Source organism: Schistocerca cancellata, chromosome 2 (genome assembly GCF_023864275.1).
Source record: "Schistocerca cancellata isolate TAMUIC-IGC-003103 chromosome 2, iqSchCanc2.1, whole genome shotgun sequence".
Lineage (NCBI taxonomy): Eukaryota > Metazoa > Arthropoda > Insecta > Orthoptera > Acrididae > Schistocerca > Schistocerca cancellata.
The window spans coordinates 1,112,774,409-1,112,789,668 of NC_064627.1; positions in this window are offsets into that span (position 1 = coordinate 1,112,774,409).

A 15,260-nucleotide genomic window follows, 5' to 3' on the forward strand; every position below is an offset into this window, starting at 1 on the left:
TCTACATTGAGATTCAGTTGCCATTCCCTGCACCATGCGTCAATTCGCTGCAGATCCTCCTGCATTTCAGTACAATTTTCCATTGTTACAACCTCTCGATACACCACAGCATCATCTGCAAAAAGCCTCAGTGAACTTCCGATGTCATCCACGCGCTGTTAACATCCAGCTGCCCAACACTACAATGGCAGACAACAATGCAAACTAGCCGCAGACTGCACACAGCACAGCCAGTGATTTTCATACAGAGCGCTACGTAACGTTGCCAATAAGAAAACATAAACAGGCTACTTACACTACTTACAAAGTCCAAACAAGCAATGGATGTGGATCACTAATAACTATTCTCGTAGTACTCTCTGCTAGGCCGTGCTAATACTGTCCACTAATGTCCAGCCGAGGTTGGCATGAGCGGCACTTATATTCACTTATTACAAAGGGCGCTCCTGGCGCGACGATGTCCTTTTCAGCGGGCCATTGCCTGACGTCCCTCACCGCCTTCTCTGATATTGCGTTCTTCCTCTTCGTTCCATACGTTGTGGTTGCGCCAGGACAGGCATGATCATTGGCTTTCGAGCCAAGGGTGAAATAATTTCCGAAACGGCGAAATCTGTAAACTGTTCGCTTCTGCCGTAGTCAAAGTACACCGTGCATTGTAAAATGGCGCCATCCAAAAACGGCGCCGAGGCAATTGTTGTGCACCACGACCCATAGGTGACAGCGGTGAACGACGGCGCTAACGTCAGCAGGGCTCCACGTCCCTGTTGATGACGTCCAGAACCTCACTGGCTCCCTTCCCACACGTCTCGCTTCCGTCTGCACTGCAAAATGTAGGTATTCGGGCTTTTGACATGTGGTCACATTAATGTGACTGGATAGTGTAGTTAATCTGGCATCCTGGTCCACAGAGTTTGAAAGTCCTCCGGAAGGCATGGAGTTTGGTGACAGCCGCTAGATGGCACTGGGAGCGATGCCACCGCTTGGACACGGGCGCCGTACCGCCATATCATCATTCGTGGAGGACCTTTAAAGCTAGCGGCTCCAGCACCTCGGCAGTCTGACCTCTGCAGGACCCCGTCAACCACGCTCACGTGCAGATGGTTGATGAACGACCTGAAGCTTTTCTTTCTGCTAACGGAGGAGATTCATAAGAACAGGAAGCCATTACGGTACCTGAAGTGTTGCAATGCGTCAAAGCCCTCCCCGGCAAGATATATCGAAGGCATGATGATATCGAAACTAAGATAGTAAAATAATTGTCCCCAGAAGCCCTCTTCTTTCTCGCCTGCACCTTCTCCAACATAATGCGGCAAAGAGTCTACCCCACGGTGCGAAAGCGACCGGTTTTTGTCGCACTTCCCACGCCCGGCAAAACTCGGGCAGAGCCAACGAGCCACCGGCCGATAAGCTTAACAGTGAGCAAAGCTTTTGAGCGCATTCTCTTCCACCGACTGAATCGCAGCCTTAGCCAAGACGACGTCCTACCTGCAGAGCAGTTTGGTTTCAGACCTACAAATTCTATATCGCAACATTTAAATGGCTGGTTCAAATGGCTCTGAGCACTATGGGACTTAACATCTGTGGTCATCAGTCCCCTAGAACTTAGAACTACTTAAACCTAACTAACCTAAGGACATCACGCACATCCATGCCCGAGGCAGGATTCGAACCTGCGACCGTAGCAGTCGCGCGGTTCCGGACTGAGCGCCTAGAACCGCGAGACCACCGCGGCCGGCCCGCAACATGTACTCTGGGCAGTAGAAAAAGTCATACAAGCCTTCAACAGCAAGGAAAACCGTGGCATCATATATTTATATGTCACGCGTGCGATTTTCTGGCACTGTGGGCTTTTGTACAAACTTTACACGTAAGGAATGACTGGATGACTGGTGAAATTAATCTCTGATTGCCTCGAAGGCAGGACCTTTCTCGTCAGAACTTCTCACGGTGAAACAACACCCCAAGAGGTACGTGCAGGTGTACGAGACGATGTGGTAACAGGCCCTGTCTTGTATAAAGCCAATACCGCCGGCCTCCCTGCGTCGCCACGTGTCACCAGAAACTGCTACGCCGGTGGCACTGCACTCAACTACCAGAGTCGGTGGCCAGTAGCTGTCCAGCAAATATTACAAACTGCCTCTTCTGACATCGAACGACGGGCAACAAACTGTTCATGGGTTTCAGTGCTACAAAAAGTGAAGCTCCACTACTAACTAGGAGGCGACCCCCGAAACTTCCCCACATTACGCTTCAAACGGCCTATTCCATTGACAACGCCTGTGAGGTCCCTGGGAGTGACTTTGGACCGCCAACTCCCATGGAAGCACCACGTTGTTGAAGTCCAAAAGATGACCAACACACTGAGCGCTCTTTATCCGCTCATCAATCAGCGTTCAGCTCTCTTCACCGCATGGCGCCTTCAGATTTATAGGTCTTACTTCCGGCCGCTAAAGGACTACTTCTGCTCCGTCTGGGGAACAGCTCCGACAACTCATCTCACCAAACCCTAACGCCTCCAGAACAAATATAACGGATATAACATGTCCCGAGGAATTCCCAGCGGCGTTCCTATGCGACGCAGTTGATCAGGAACTCGTGCTTTGTAGATTTAAATAGCACGAAATGAAATTTTACAAGAAGAGGAGAACTTCCAAAAACCCTTTGATCCGTCGCCTCGGAACGGACAACGACATTACCGACCGTTACAGGCGGCCCTTGGCCCTGCTTGACAGGCAGTACGGCCACAAGAATCTCACCTCCCAGTCAAACCTAATTCTTGACTCCATGCAGACACATTCAGACACGAGGCGGATGAATAAACTGTAAGTAGGCTGCTTATGTTTTCTTATCGGCAACGTTACGTAGCGCTCGGTATGAAAATCACTGGCTGTGCTGTGTGCAGTCTGTGGCTAGTTTGCATTGTTGTCTGCCATTGTAGTGTTGGGCAGCGGCAGCTGGATGTGAACAGCGCGTAGCGTTGCGCAGTTGGAGGTGAGCCGCCAGCAGTGGTGGATGTGAGGAGAGAGATGGCAGAGTTTTGAAATTACATATATTATGACTTGTGATGATATTAAGGTAAATAAATTGTTTGTTCTCCATTAAAATCTTTCATTTGCTAACTATCCCTATCAGTAGTTAGTGCCTTCCGTAGTTTGAATCTTTTATTTAGCTGGCAGTAGTGGCGCTCGCTGTATTGCAGTAGTTCGAGTAAGGAAGATTTTTGGTGAGGTAAGTGATTTGTGAAACGTATAGGTTAATGTTAGTCAGGACCATTCGTTTGTAGGGATTTTTGAAAGTCAGATTGCGTTGCGCTAAAAATATTGTGTCAGTTTAAGCACAGTCTCGTATACAATTGTTCAAAGGGGACGTTTCAAAACAAAATCACACTAAATAGTAGGCAACAACCACTTGGGGAACATTGCACCGTCAGTACAACGCAATTTCCACTTGGGACGATGCTCGCCTAGCTCGGCAGTCAGTGGTGATTTCTCCGTGCTGTTGTACTGATATCGCTACACATCGTTGTGTTGGTTCCGAATTCGCTGTGTCTCGAGAGGAGAACACGGCAAGTGGCATAACCTTACTTAGTTCAGTAGAAGGGGAGTCAAAATAAGCAAACACGTGTCTCGGCTTATCTGTTTCTGAGAAAACGACTGTCAAAGTTGTCGTCAAACTTTAGACGCACTATAGCTTGCGCTGATATCAACCTACCTGGGGCACAGTGGCTAGGTCACAGCCTCTCACTTTTGCGTCCTATTTTCGAAAACCGATTATTGTTTTTATTGTTTTCGTTTATCCACCCATATTCCTAGGTTACTACACGAATGTTCCTCATCAAGTCAGTGGACACAAGGGCATTGTATTAATTGTATAATTTCAGCTAGGTTTCACAATAACTGTAAAACATTTATTATATGTGTGTGTGGTATTTTCAGGGGTTACAGTCTTTTAAATTCTCATATTCTTATACGAGGGTTGCTGAGAAAGTAAGTTTCGATCGGTTCAAATGGTTCAAATGGCTCTGAGCACTATGGGACTTAACATCTTAGGTTCAAATGGTTCAAATGGCTCTGAGCACTATGGGACTCAACTGCTGAGGTCATTAGTCCCCTAGAACTTAGAATTAGTTAAACCTAACTAACCTAAGGACATCACAAACATCCATGCCCGAGGCAGGATTCGAACCTGCGACCGTAGCAGTCCCACGGTTCCGGACTGCAGCGCCTAGAACCGCACGGCCACCGCGGCCGGCTCCGATCGGTCGCTAAATGGAAACCACAGTGAAAATCAGAAACATTTTATTTGCAAGAGTTAGCTACATTTTCCAGGTACTTCTCTACATAGTCGCCGCTCTGACTTAGGCATTTGTCGGAGCGTTGTACCAAATTTCCAACACCATCGTCATAGAAGGCAGCCTCCTGTGCTTTCCGACAATTCTCCACGCTGGTCTATAGCGCGTAGCCTGCTCGCAAGTGCTGTCTTCGTATCCAGCGTTTAATGTGAACAGAGATGATACTCAGGAAGAGCCAAATAGGGCTGTGTTGTGGGTGATCGAACACTTCCCATCGAAAAGGCTGCAGGGGCGTCTTCACTGCCCCTGCAGAGTGCGGCTGAGAATTGCCATGAAGAAGGAAATGCGTGGCAGATGTGTTAGGTGGGCTGCAGTCATTAAGGCGAAGCCTCTAAGAGGGCCCTCCTACATCGCGGGGGACATCGTTGTTCTAGGCACCTTTACGCGCTCACAATGCGCTCACAACTGAAAAGAGCGTCTTAATGCGATCGACAGCCACACTGCAGATACTACCCAACACATCCGTGCAAAGCTTCATTGGGTTTTCACTGGGATATCCATTGCGCAACCGATCGGAACTTACTTTCTGGACAACCCTCGTATTTCATTCTAATACCAATTATTAATTCTTATATTTTATTCTTATGTTTATTCTTCAGGAAGATTTGTGCATTCCACTGGACGATACCGATTGTGCAAACATTCGAAACAGAAATTCCAAAAACCAGGAGCATCAGTCACAGGTGGGTTTGGCTCAAATGGTTCAAATGGCTCTGAGCACTATGGGACTTAACATCTATGGTCATCAGTCCCCTAGAACTCAGAAGTACTTAAACCTAACTAACCTAAGGACAGCACACAACACCCAGCCATCACGAGGCAGAGAAAATCCCTGACCCCGCCGAGAATCGAACCCGGGAACCCGTAGGTGGGTTTGCAACAGCGAGCTTGTTTTATATGAATCTCACGCATCGGCAACAATTTCGCGCCACACCATCCGTGGCGGATTGTTTTTACAAGCACTGGCGCTAGCAACTGATTATGAATCAAAGTACAGCACAAGAATTTCACGAAAAATAATTTCAAATTATTGTTCTATTCATTTATTTTTTTTTTTAAATTCATTCTCCAAATATACAATTAGTAGATGAACAGGGACAAAATTGTGTCAGTAAACGTAGGAAAACATTCGTGTAGTAATATTCTACAGACATGGGCAGATAAATGAAAAGCAAAAATGAAAATGATAGTGGGATTTCGAACACCAGACGCAAAACAGTGACGCTGCGACACTAACCCTTGTGTCGCCGCTCCAGCTGAACTGCTTACTCGCTAAAAGGCACATTAAGAAACTCTAAAATTCTGTTCATCGTTTTCTCAGAAACGGTCGAATGTCTGCTGATAACCTGAGTCACCTGTTCCCTTATTTTGACCACTCTTAAACTGAGCGACCTTTGGAGAAAAGAGAACCACTTGTATGAATATCAAGGGCTCAGATGGAAACCCAGTTCTAAGCAAAGAAGGGAGAGCAGAAAGGTGGAAGGAGTATACAGAGGGACTATACAAGGGCGATGTTCTTGAGGACAATATTATAGAAATGGAACAGGATGTAGATGAAGATGAAATGGGAGATATGATACTGCGTGAAGAATTTGATAGAGCACTGAAAGACCTGAGTCGAAACAAGGCCCCGGGAGTAGACAACATTCCATTAGAACTACTGACAGCCTTGGGAGAGCCAGTCCTGACAAACCCCTACCATCTGGTGAGCAAGATGTATGAGACAGGCGCAATACCCTCAGACTTCAAGAAGAATATAATAATTCCAATCCCAAAGAAAGCAGGTGTTGACAGATGTTAAAATTACCGAAATGTCAGTTTAGTAAGTCACGGCTGCAAAATACTAACGCGAATACTGTACAGAAGAATGGAAAAACTGGTAGAAGCCGACCTCGGGGAAGATCAATTTGGATTCCGTAGAAATATGGGAACACGTGAGGCAATACTGACCTTACGACTTATCTTAGAAGTTAGATTAAAAAAAGGCAAACCTACGTTTCTAGCATTTGTAGACTTGGAGAAAGCTTTCGACAATGTTGACTGGAATAATCTCTTTCAAATTCTGAAGGTGGGGGGGGGTAAAATATAGGGAGCGAAAGTCTATTTACAATTTGTACAGAAACCAGATGGCAGTTATAAGAGTCGAGGGACGTGAAAGGGAAGCAGTGGTTGGGAAGGGAGTGAGACAGGGTTGTAGCCTCTCCCCCATGTTGTTCAATGTGTATATTGAGAAGCAGTAAAGGAAACAAAAGAAAAATTCGGAGTAGGTATTAAAATCCATGGAGAAGAAATAAAAACGTTGAGGTTCACCGATGACATTGTAATTCTGTCAGAGACAGCAAAGGACTTGGAAAAGCAGTTGAATGGAATGGATAGCGTCTTGAAAGGAGGATATAAGATGAACATCAACAAAAGCAAAACGAGCATAATGGAATGTAGTCGAATTAAATCGGGTGATGCTGAGGGAAATAGACTAGGAAAGGAGACACTTAAAGTAGTAAAGGGGTTTTGCTATTTGGGGAGCAAAATAACTGATGATGGTCGAAGTAGAGAAAATATAAAATGTAGACTGTCAATGGCAAGGAAAGCGTTTCTGAAGAAGAGAAATTTGTTAACATCGAGTATAGATTTAAGTGTCAGGAAGTCGTTTCTGAAAGTATTTGTATGGAGTGTAGCCATGTATGGAAGTGAAACATGGACGATAAATAGTTTGGACAAGAAGAGAATAGAAGCTTTTGAAATGTGGTGCTACAGAAGAATGCTGAAGATTAGATGGGTAGATCACATAACTAAAGAGGAGGTATTGAATAGAATTGGGGAGTTTGTGGCACAACTTGAAAAGAAGAAGGGACCGGTTGGTAGCACATGTTCTGAGGCATTAAGGGATCACAAATGTAGCATTGGAGGGCAGTGTGGAGGGTAAGAATCGTAGATGGAGATCGAGAGATGAGTACACTAAGCAGATTCAGAAGGATGTGGGTTGCAGTAAGTACTGGGAGATGTAGAAGCTTGCACGGGATAGAGTAGCATGGAGAGCTGCATCAAACCAGTCTCACGACTGAAGACCACAACAACAACAAACTGAGCGAAGTTTCTGGGAAATCCCTTTGTGGCACTTGGCGTGTTCTCCTCGTCATGCTTCCCTCTTGGGTTACTTGCTGGACCTGTTATTCTGTGGTGCCACCTCCACTGTTTCTCCCGTCTCTAATGACCTCGTTGTCGACGGGACGTTAAACACTAATCTCCCCCCTCCTCCACTGTTTCTCGTTCTCTAGTTGTTGCTGTCCACCTGTTACTCCCTGGCGACTCGTTGTGACGCCTTCAGCCAGTCGGTCTGTTGTACAGGTTGTCAAACCGCTCCCAGCCTTGTCGGATTCAGTTCAAAATAGCTAAAGCGAATTCCACAAATGGCAACGGGGCGCCCGATGCAGAGCATGGCAAAGAGTGAGCTGCTGAATGTGAGGGCGCGGAGACGGAGCACCACAAATGCAGTACATGCAACATGAACAAATGTAATGTTTATAGATATGAGTTTACAAATATGAGTAATCCACTAAATTACAGGCCCATATCGTTAACGTCGATATGTAGCAGGATTTTAGAACATATATAGTGCACGAACATTATGAATTACCTCGAAGATAACTGTCTATTGACACACAATGAACATGGGTTTAGAAAACATCGTTCTTGTGAAACACAACTAGCTCTTTATTCGCGTGAAGTGTTGAGTGCTATTGACAAGGGATTTCAGATCGATTCCGTATTTCTGGATTTCCTTAAGGCTTTTGACACTGTACCACACAAGCGGCTCCTAGTGAAATTGCGTGCTTATGGAATATCGTCTCAGTTATGTGACTGCATTTGTGATTTCTTGCCAGAGAGGTCACGGTTCGTAGTAACTGACGTAAAGTCATCGAGCAAAACAGAAGTGATTTTTGGCGTTCCCAAGGTAGTGTTATAGGCCCTCTGCTGTTCCTTATCTACAGGGTGTTACAAAAAGGTACGGCCAAACTTTCAGGAAACAATCCTCACACACAAATAAAGAAAAGTTGTTATGTGGACATGTGTCCGGAAACGCTTAATTTCCGTGTTAGAGCTCATTTTAGTTTCGTCAGTATGTACTGTACTTCCTCGATTCACCGCCAGTTGGCCCAATTGAAGGAAGGTAATGTTGACTTCGGTGCTTCTGTTGACATGCGACTCATTGTTCTACACTACTAGCATCAAGCACATCAGTACGTAGCATTAACAGGTTAGTGTTCATCACGAACGTGGTTTTGCAGTCAGTGCAATGTTTACAAATGCGGAGTTGGCAGATGCCCATTTGATGTATGGATTAGCACGGGGCAATAGCAGTGGCGCGTTACGTTTGTATCGAGACAGATTTCCAGAACGATGGTGTCCCGACAGGAAGACGTTCGACGCAATTGATCGACGTCTTAGGGAGCATGGAACATTCCAGCCTATGACTCGCGACTGGGGAAGACATAGAACGACGAGGACACCTGCAATGGACGAGGAAATTCTTCGTGCAGTTGACGATAACCCTAACGTCAGCGTCAGAGAAGTTGCTGCTGTACAAGGTAACGTTGACCACGTCACTGTATGGAGAGTGCTACGGGAGAACCAGTTGTTTCCGTATCACGTACAGCGTGTGCACGCACTATCAGCAGCTGATTGGCCTCTACGGGTATTCTTCTGCGAATGGTTCATCCAACAATGTGTCAATCCTCATTTCAGTGCAAATCTTCTCTTTCCGGATCAGGCTTCATTTCAACGTGATCAAATTGTAAATTTTCACAATCAACATGTGTGGGCTGACGAGAATCCGCACGCAATTGTGCAATCACGTCATCAACACAGATTTTCTGTGAACGTTTGGGCAGGCATTGTTGGTGATGTCTCGATTGGGCCCCATGTTCTTCCACCTACGCTCAATGGAGCACGTTATCATGATTTCATACGGGATACTCTGCCTGTACTGCTAGAACATGTGCCTTTACAAGTACGACACAACATGTGGGTCATGCACGATGGAGCTCCTGCACATTTCAGTCGAAGTGTTCGTACGCTTCTCAACAACAGATTCGGTGACCGATGGATTGGTAGAGGCGGACAAATTCCATAGCCTCCACGCTCTCCTGACCTCAACCCTCTTGACTTTCATTTATGGGGGCATTTGAAAGCTCTTGTCTACGCAACCCCGGTACCAAATTTAGAGTGTCATCGTGCTCGTATTGTGGACGGCTGTGGTACAATACGCCATTCTCCAGGACTGCATCAGCGCATCAGGGATCCATGCGACGGAGGATGAATGCATGTATCCTCGCTATCGGAGGACATTTTGAACTTTTGCTGTAACAAAGTGTTTGAAGTCACGCTGGTACGTTCTGTTGCTGTGTGTTTCCATTCCAATGATTAATGTGATTTGAAGAGAAGTAATAAAATGAGCTCTAACATGGAAAGTAAGCGTTTCCGGACACATGTCCACCTAACATATTTTCTTTCTTTGTGTGTGAGGAATGTTTCCTGAAAGTTTGGCCGTACCTTTTTGTAACACCGTGTATATAAACGATTTGGGAGACAATCTCAGCAGCCGTCTTCGGTTGTTTGTAAATCACGCTGTCGTTTATCGACTAATAAAGTCATCAGAAGATCAAAACAAACTGCAAAACGATTTAGAGAAAGTATCTGTATGGTGCGAAAAGTGGTAGTTGACCCTACATAACGAAAAGTGTGAGGTCATCTACATGAGTGCTAAAAGGAACTCGTTAAACTTCGGTTACAGGATAAATCAGTCTAATCTAAAAGCCGAAAATTCAACTAAATACCTAGGTATTACAATTAAGAACAACTTAAATTGGAAGGAACACATAGAAAATGTTGTGGGGAAGGCTAACCAAAGACTGCGTTTTATTGGCAGGACACTTAGAAAACGTAACAGTCGTACTAAGGAGACTGCCTACACTACGCTTGTCCGTCCTCTTTTAGAATACTGCTGCGCGGTGTGGGATCCTTGCCAGATAGGAATGACGGAGTACATCGAAAAAGTTCAAAGAAAGGCAGCACGTTTTGTATTCTCGCGAAATATGGGAGAGAGTGTCGCAGAAATGATACCGGATTTGGGTTGGAAATCGTTAAAAGAAAGGCGTTTATCGCTGCGACGGAATCTTCTCACGAAATTCCAGTCACCAACTTTCTCCTCCGAATGCGAAAATATTTTGTTCACACCGACCTCCATAAGAAGGAACAATCACCACGATAAAATAAGGGAAATCAGAGCTCGTACGGAAAGATATAGGTGTTCATTCTTTCCGCGCGCTATACGAGATTGGAATAATAGAGTAGTGAAGGTGGTTCAATAAACCCTCTGCCGGGCTCTTAAATGTGATTTGCAGATTATCCATGTAGATGCAGATGTAGATGTAGATTGGTGGCGAAATCTGAGATCGACTTTTTTGAATGAAACTACACACTTTTTTACTATGACAAGTGAAACAGTTTTCAAAGAGGAAAACGGCGTAAAATATGTGAAATTTAATCAAATAGTAACAAAATAACACAGCCGTGAACCATTCTCCCGCTATCAGGATTAGAGTCCACAAATATCTGCCATACTATACCAAAGATAAGCACCCATGTAACTAATGAACGGGTAGTGTGGTTTTTTTAATTATGATTGCCATATATAGTGCTCAAAATGATCCTTGGGCGGGGGAACATGATGGAAAGTGATTGAGGACTGACTATACAGCCTGCTGAAGTTCTTTATTTGGTATTATTACCGCGCAGGCCCTTGTTATACCAACTTTCACGTATTTGGGAGTTGTCACTGTGTCCTTGTAGATCTCTCGTTTTAATTTATCCCGTTAATAAGAGTCCAAAGGTGATCGTGCAGGCCATTTTGTATACCCGACTCTCTCGAAGCATATGTTAACAAGGATTTTAATTACGTGTGCTGAATAGGTGGGTCATCAGTCTTGCAGGTACCCCATGGACTGCCATCTGTCCAGTAAGATGTTTACCCACAACTGTGACAGCATATCTGTTGGAAACTCTAGCTACTTGAGGCGGCTTTCAGTCACATCAATAAAAACGGAACTGAGGATGCGATCCTTGAAGAGCTCGCATCACACGTTCACACACTGTGATCGTTGTTTAATCGCATCTCCCAGCCAGAGAGGATTTTCAACTGACTGCAGTTCATTCTACGAAGATTAGGTTGCCTACGTTTGTAAGAGTGCTTCATCTGCGAGCAGTCTTGCACAGAAACGCGGAATCACTTTGCAGTTTTTGCAGACACCATTCGCAAAACTGAAACAGATTTAGAGAGTTACTGTTATGGAGCTGTTGAGGGAGTGAACTACAGAAAGGATGAAATATGCTGGAATGCAGTGATCACAGAACACTTCTTAGGCTGACGCCGGTCACACATTCAAGCTGCCTCACAATGACGTGTGGATAGTGACCGCTGATAAATTTTGATTTGCGGTTCCCTTGTCACTTGCTATTCTTTATCGCAAGCGTATTTCACTCTTTACATTTCCAGTTTCTTGTATGTTTTTCTTTATATTAATTGCACAGAAAGATTGTGAGGATACCTTTCAGCATACAATCACACCGCTTTCGAACAGTTTGGTGACACTCGCCATAAATGAAAATCAAATCGTATACATTGTGAAAGGCTCAGTAGCTCCGCGTGCAAATTATGTCATAGATAAAACAGCAGACAACAAAGTAACGAGCTTTCTGTGCTTCAGTCCGGAACCGCGCTGCTGCTACGGACACAGGTTGGAATCCTACCTCGGGCACGGCTGTGTATGATGTCCTTTGGTTAGTTAGGTTTAAGTAGTTATAAGTCTAGGCGACTGATGACCTCAGATGTTAAGTCCCATAGTTCTTACAGCTATTTGAACCATTTTTGCTTCTTGTGCACAGGTAAACACACCAACCATTCCTGAGATGCGTGTTTGCTTGCGTTTGGTATAGCATTGTGGATCTTTATGCAATGTCTTCTCCTGAGGGTGGGACGGCGGTTTTCGGCGCCGTTGTCTTGTTCAAATGGCTCTGAGCACTATGGGACTTAACATCTGAGGTCATCAGTCCCCTAGAACTTAGAACTACTGAAACCTAACTAACCTAAGGACATAACAAACATCCATGCCCGAGGCAGGATTCGACCCTGCGACCGTAGTGGTCGCGCGGTTCCAGACTGTAGCGGCTAGAACCGCTCGGCCACCCCGACCGGCCCGTTGTCTTGTTACAACCTGGTCAAGTTCCGATGTAACTTCTGTATCAACGCGCCTCCATGTATTTGCTCGCTTACGTGTGGCATGTCTTACTATCCATCCTCGAGTGACACCTTAGAAATGGCACCGTCAACAACAGTCAGTACTGTCGCAATCTTACTTTTTGTTACAGACATAGGCAACTATTAGTTTATTCAACTAATGTGCGGATGCTCTTTAACGACTCCCAGACATGTGAAATACTGACATTAATACAAAATAACAGATGTAATGATAACCAAACTGAGGCACTAAAACACAGTCGACGGATCAGAGTGTCTTTAGGGGGGCTACACACTCGTTTTAAACACACAACGATGACACGAGAAATTCACAAGAAAGGATGAAAAGAAATCATGGTAATTTCAGGTCCAAATTAAACTGAACAGAGAACGTACAGACCAAATAAAGAAATTGGAAAGTGTACCAACATATACCCGAATACGAAAAGACGCAGCCGGCCGTTGTGGCCGAGCGGTTCTAGGCGCTTCAGTCGGGAACCTCGCTGCTGCTACGGTCGCAGGTTCGAATCCTGCCTCGGACATGGATGTGTGTGATGTCCTTAGATTACTTAGGTTTAAGTAGTTCTAAGTCTAGGGGACTGATGACCTCAGATGTTAAGTCTCATAGTGCTTACAGCCATTTAATTTGAAAAGACGCGGGCTTAATTCGTTGGGCTCTTTGAAAGAACGGAATGACGCAGATCAGCTTGACAGGTCGTAGAATTCTACGAAAGTCACTGTAAAGCAAAAACTGAAACAATAAAATGGATCGGTGCAGTAAAAAAAGGCTTGAAGAAGTAAAAATATCAGATTTTGATGTATCAGATAGGAAAATATTTATGCAAAAATTTGACGGCTTGAGAGTTCGCCTGGTAGAAAAACTCAAGAACGACTTGGTTTGACGAGTGGAAAAGAGCCCATTCTTAGAGAACGAAAGTAATGTGGCCACATTGAAAAACTAAAATAAAATTCTGAAAATACCCGACGTTGTCATCGCATGGTCCTCTACCGTCCAAACGTGATTAATAATATTGATAACGATAAACATGTACACCAATCTGTGAGCATATTACGCTCACACCGTGCAGAAACGCGCTGCTTTTCTTAAGATCTTCTTTACTCCCTTTATTAATCCCGCCTTGCAAGGGAAACTGACTGACGAGTGTTGTTCAAAATCACTATGTTTCCATCTCAAAGGATGAATCACGATTCGCCAGGATTCTATGATACTTCTAGTGGAGCGTATTGTTATATCTTCACTTCCAACGACTAGTTTTGTACGGTCGTTTCACTTTAAAGCATTCCGGGTACGTACTCCTAAATACACATTTAGCGGTAGTAACTGTTGCCACTAACTGACACTCAATAACATAATTAAAATATGAGTAATCCCCCACCCCCACCTATTTATTCGCAATATAATGCTTCTGTCGTTATACGTCTACAACATTCCCCTGCGCTACATCCGAAGACAGTTTCATATTTTGCGGCCATTATTTGACCCTCTTCTAGCCTCGCTGCAAAGCGCTGTCAGAAACCATCCTGCCCAGGATCATCATGTTGGACGTAACCTCCAATACTTAATTCGTATCTACATCGGCCAGTAATACACTTCTGTCGTTCGCTACTGGTCCTAAGGTCCTCTGATACGAGGGTGAGTCAAACGAAAACCTTAAATAATTTTTTAAATACTATTTATTGTGCAGAAGTGGCACAAAGCTGTATCACTTTTCCACATAATCTCCCCCATGCTCAGTGCAACTCCTCCAGCGCTTACAAAGTGCATAAGTTCCTTTAGAAAAAAAAATTCTTTTGGTAGTCCGCGCAACCACTCATGCACCGCGTGGCGTACCTCTTCATCAGAACGGAACTTCTTTCCTCTCATTGCGTCTTTGAGTGGTCCAAACATATGTAAAACACTTGGAGCAAGGTCTGGTGAGTATGGTGGATGAGGAAGACACTCAAAATACAGGTGGAGGTTACACTCAACAACCGAGCTAGGTTAATAATTGGCTCCTTTTACCGACCCCCCGACTCAGCAGCATTAGTGGCAGAACAACTGAGAGAAAATTTGGAATACATTTCACATAAATTTTCTCAGCATGTTATAGTCTTAGGTGGAGATTTCAATTTACCAGATATAGACTGGGACACTCAGATGTTAAGGACGGGTGGTAGGGACAGAGCATCGAGTGACATTATACTGAGTGCACATCCGAAAATTACCTCGAGCAATTAAACAGAGAACCGACTCGTGGAGATAACATCTTGGACCTACTGGTAACAAACAGACCCGAACATTTCGACTCTGTATGTGCAGAACAGGGAATCAGTGATCATAAGGCCGTTGCAGCATCCCTGAATTTGGAAGTTAATAGGAATATAAAAAAAGGGCGGAAGGTTTATCTGTTTAGCAAGAGTAATAGAAGGCAGATTTCAGACTACCTAACAGATCAAAACGAAAATTTCTGTTCCGACACTGACAATGTTGAGTGTTTATGGAAAAAGTTCAAGGCAATCGTAAAATGCGTTTTAGACAGGTACGTGCCGAGTAAAACTGTGAGGGATGGGAAAAACCCACCGTGGTACAACAACAAAGTTAGGAAACTACTGCGA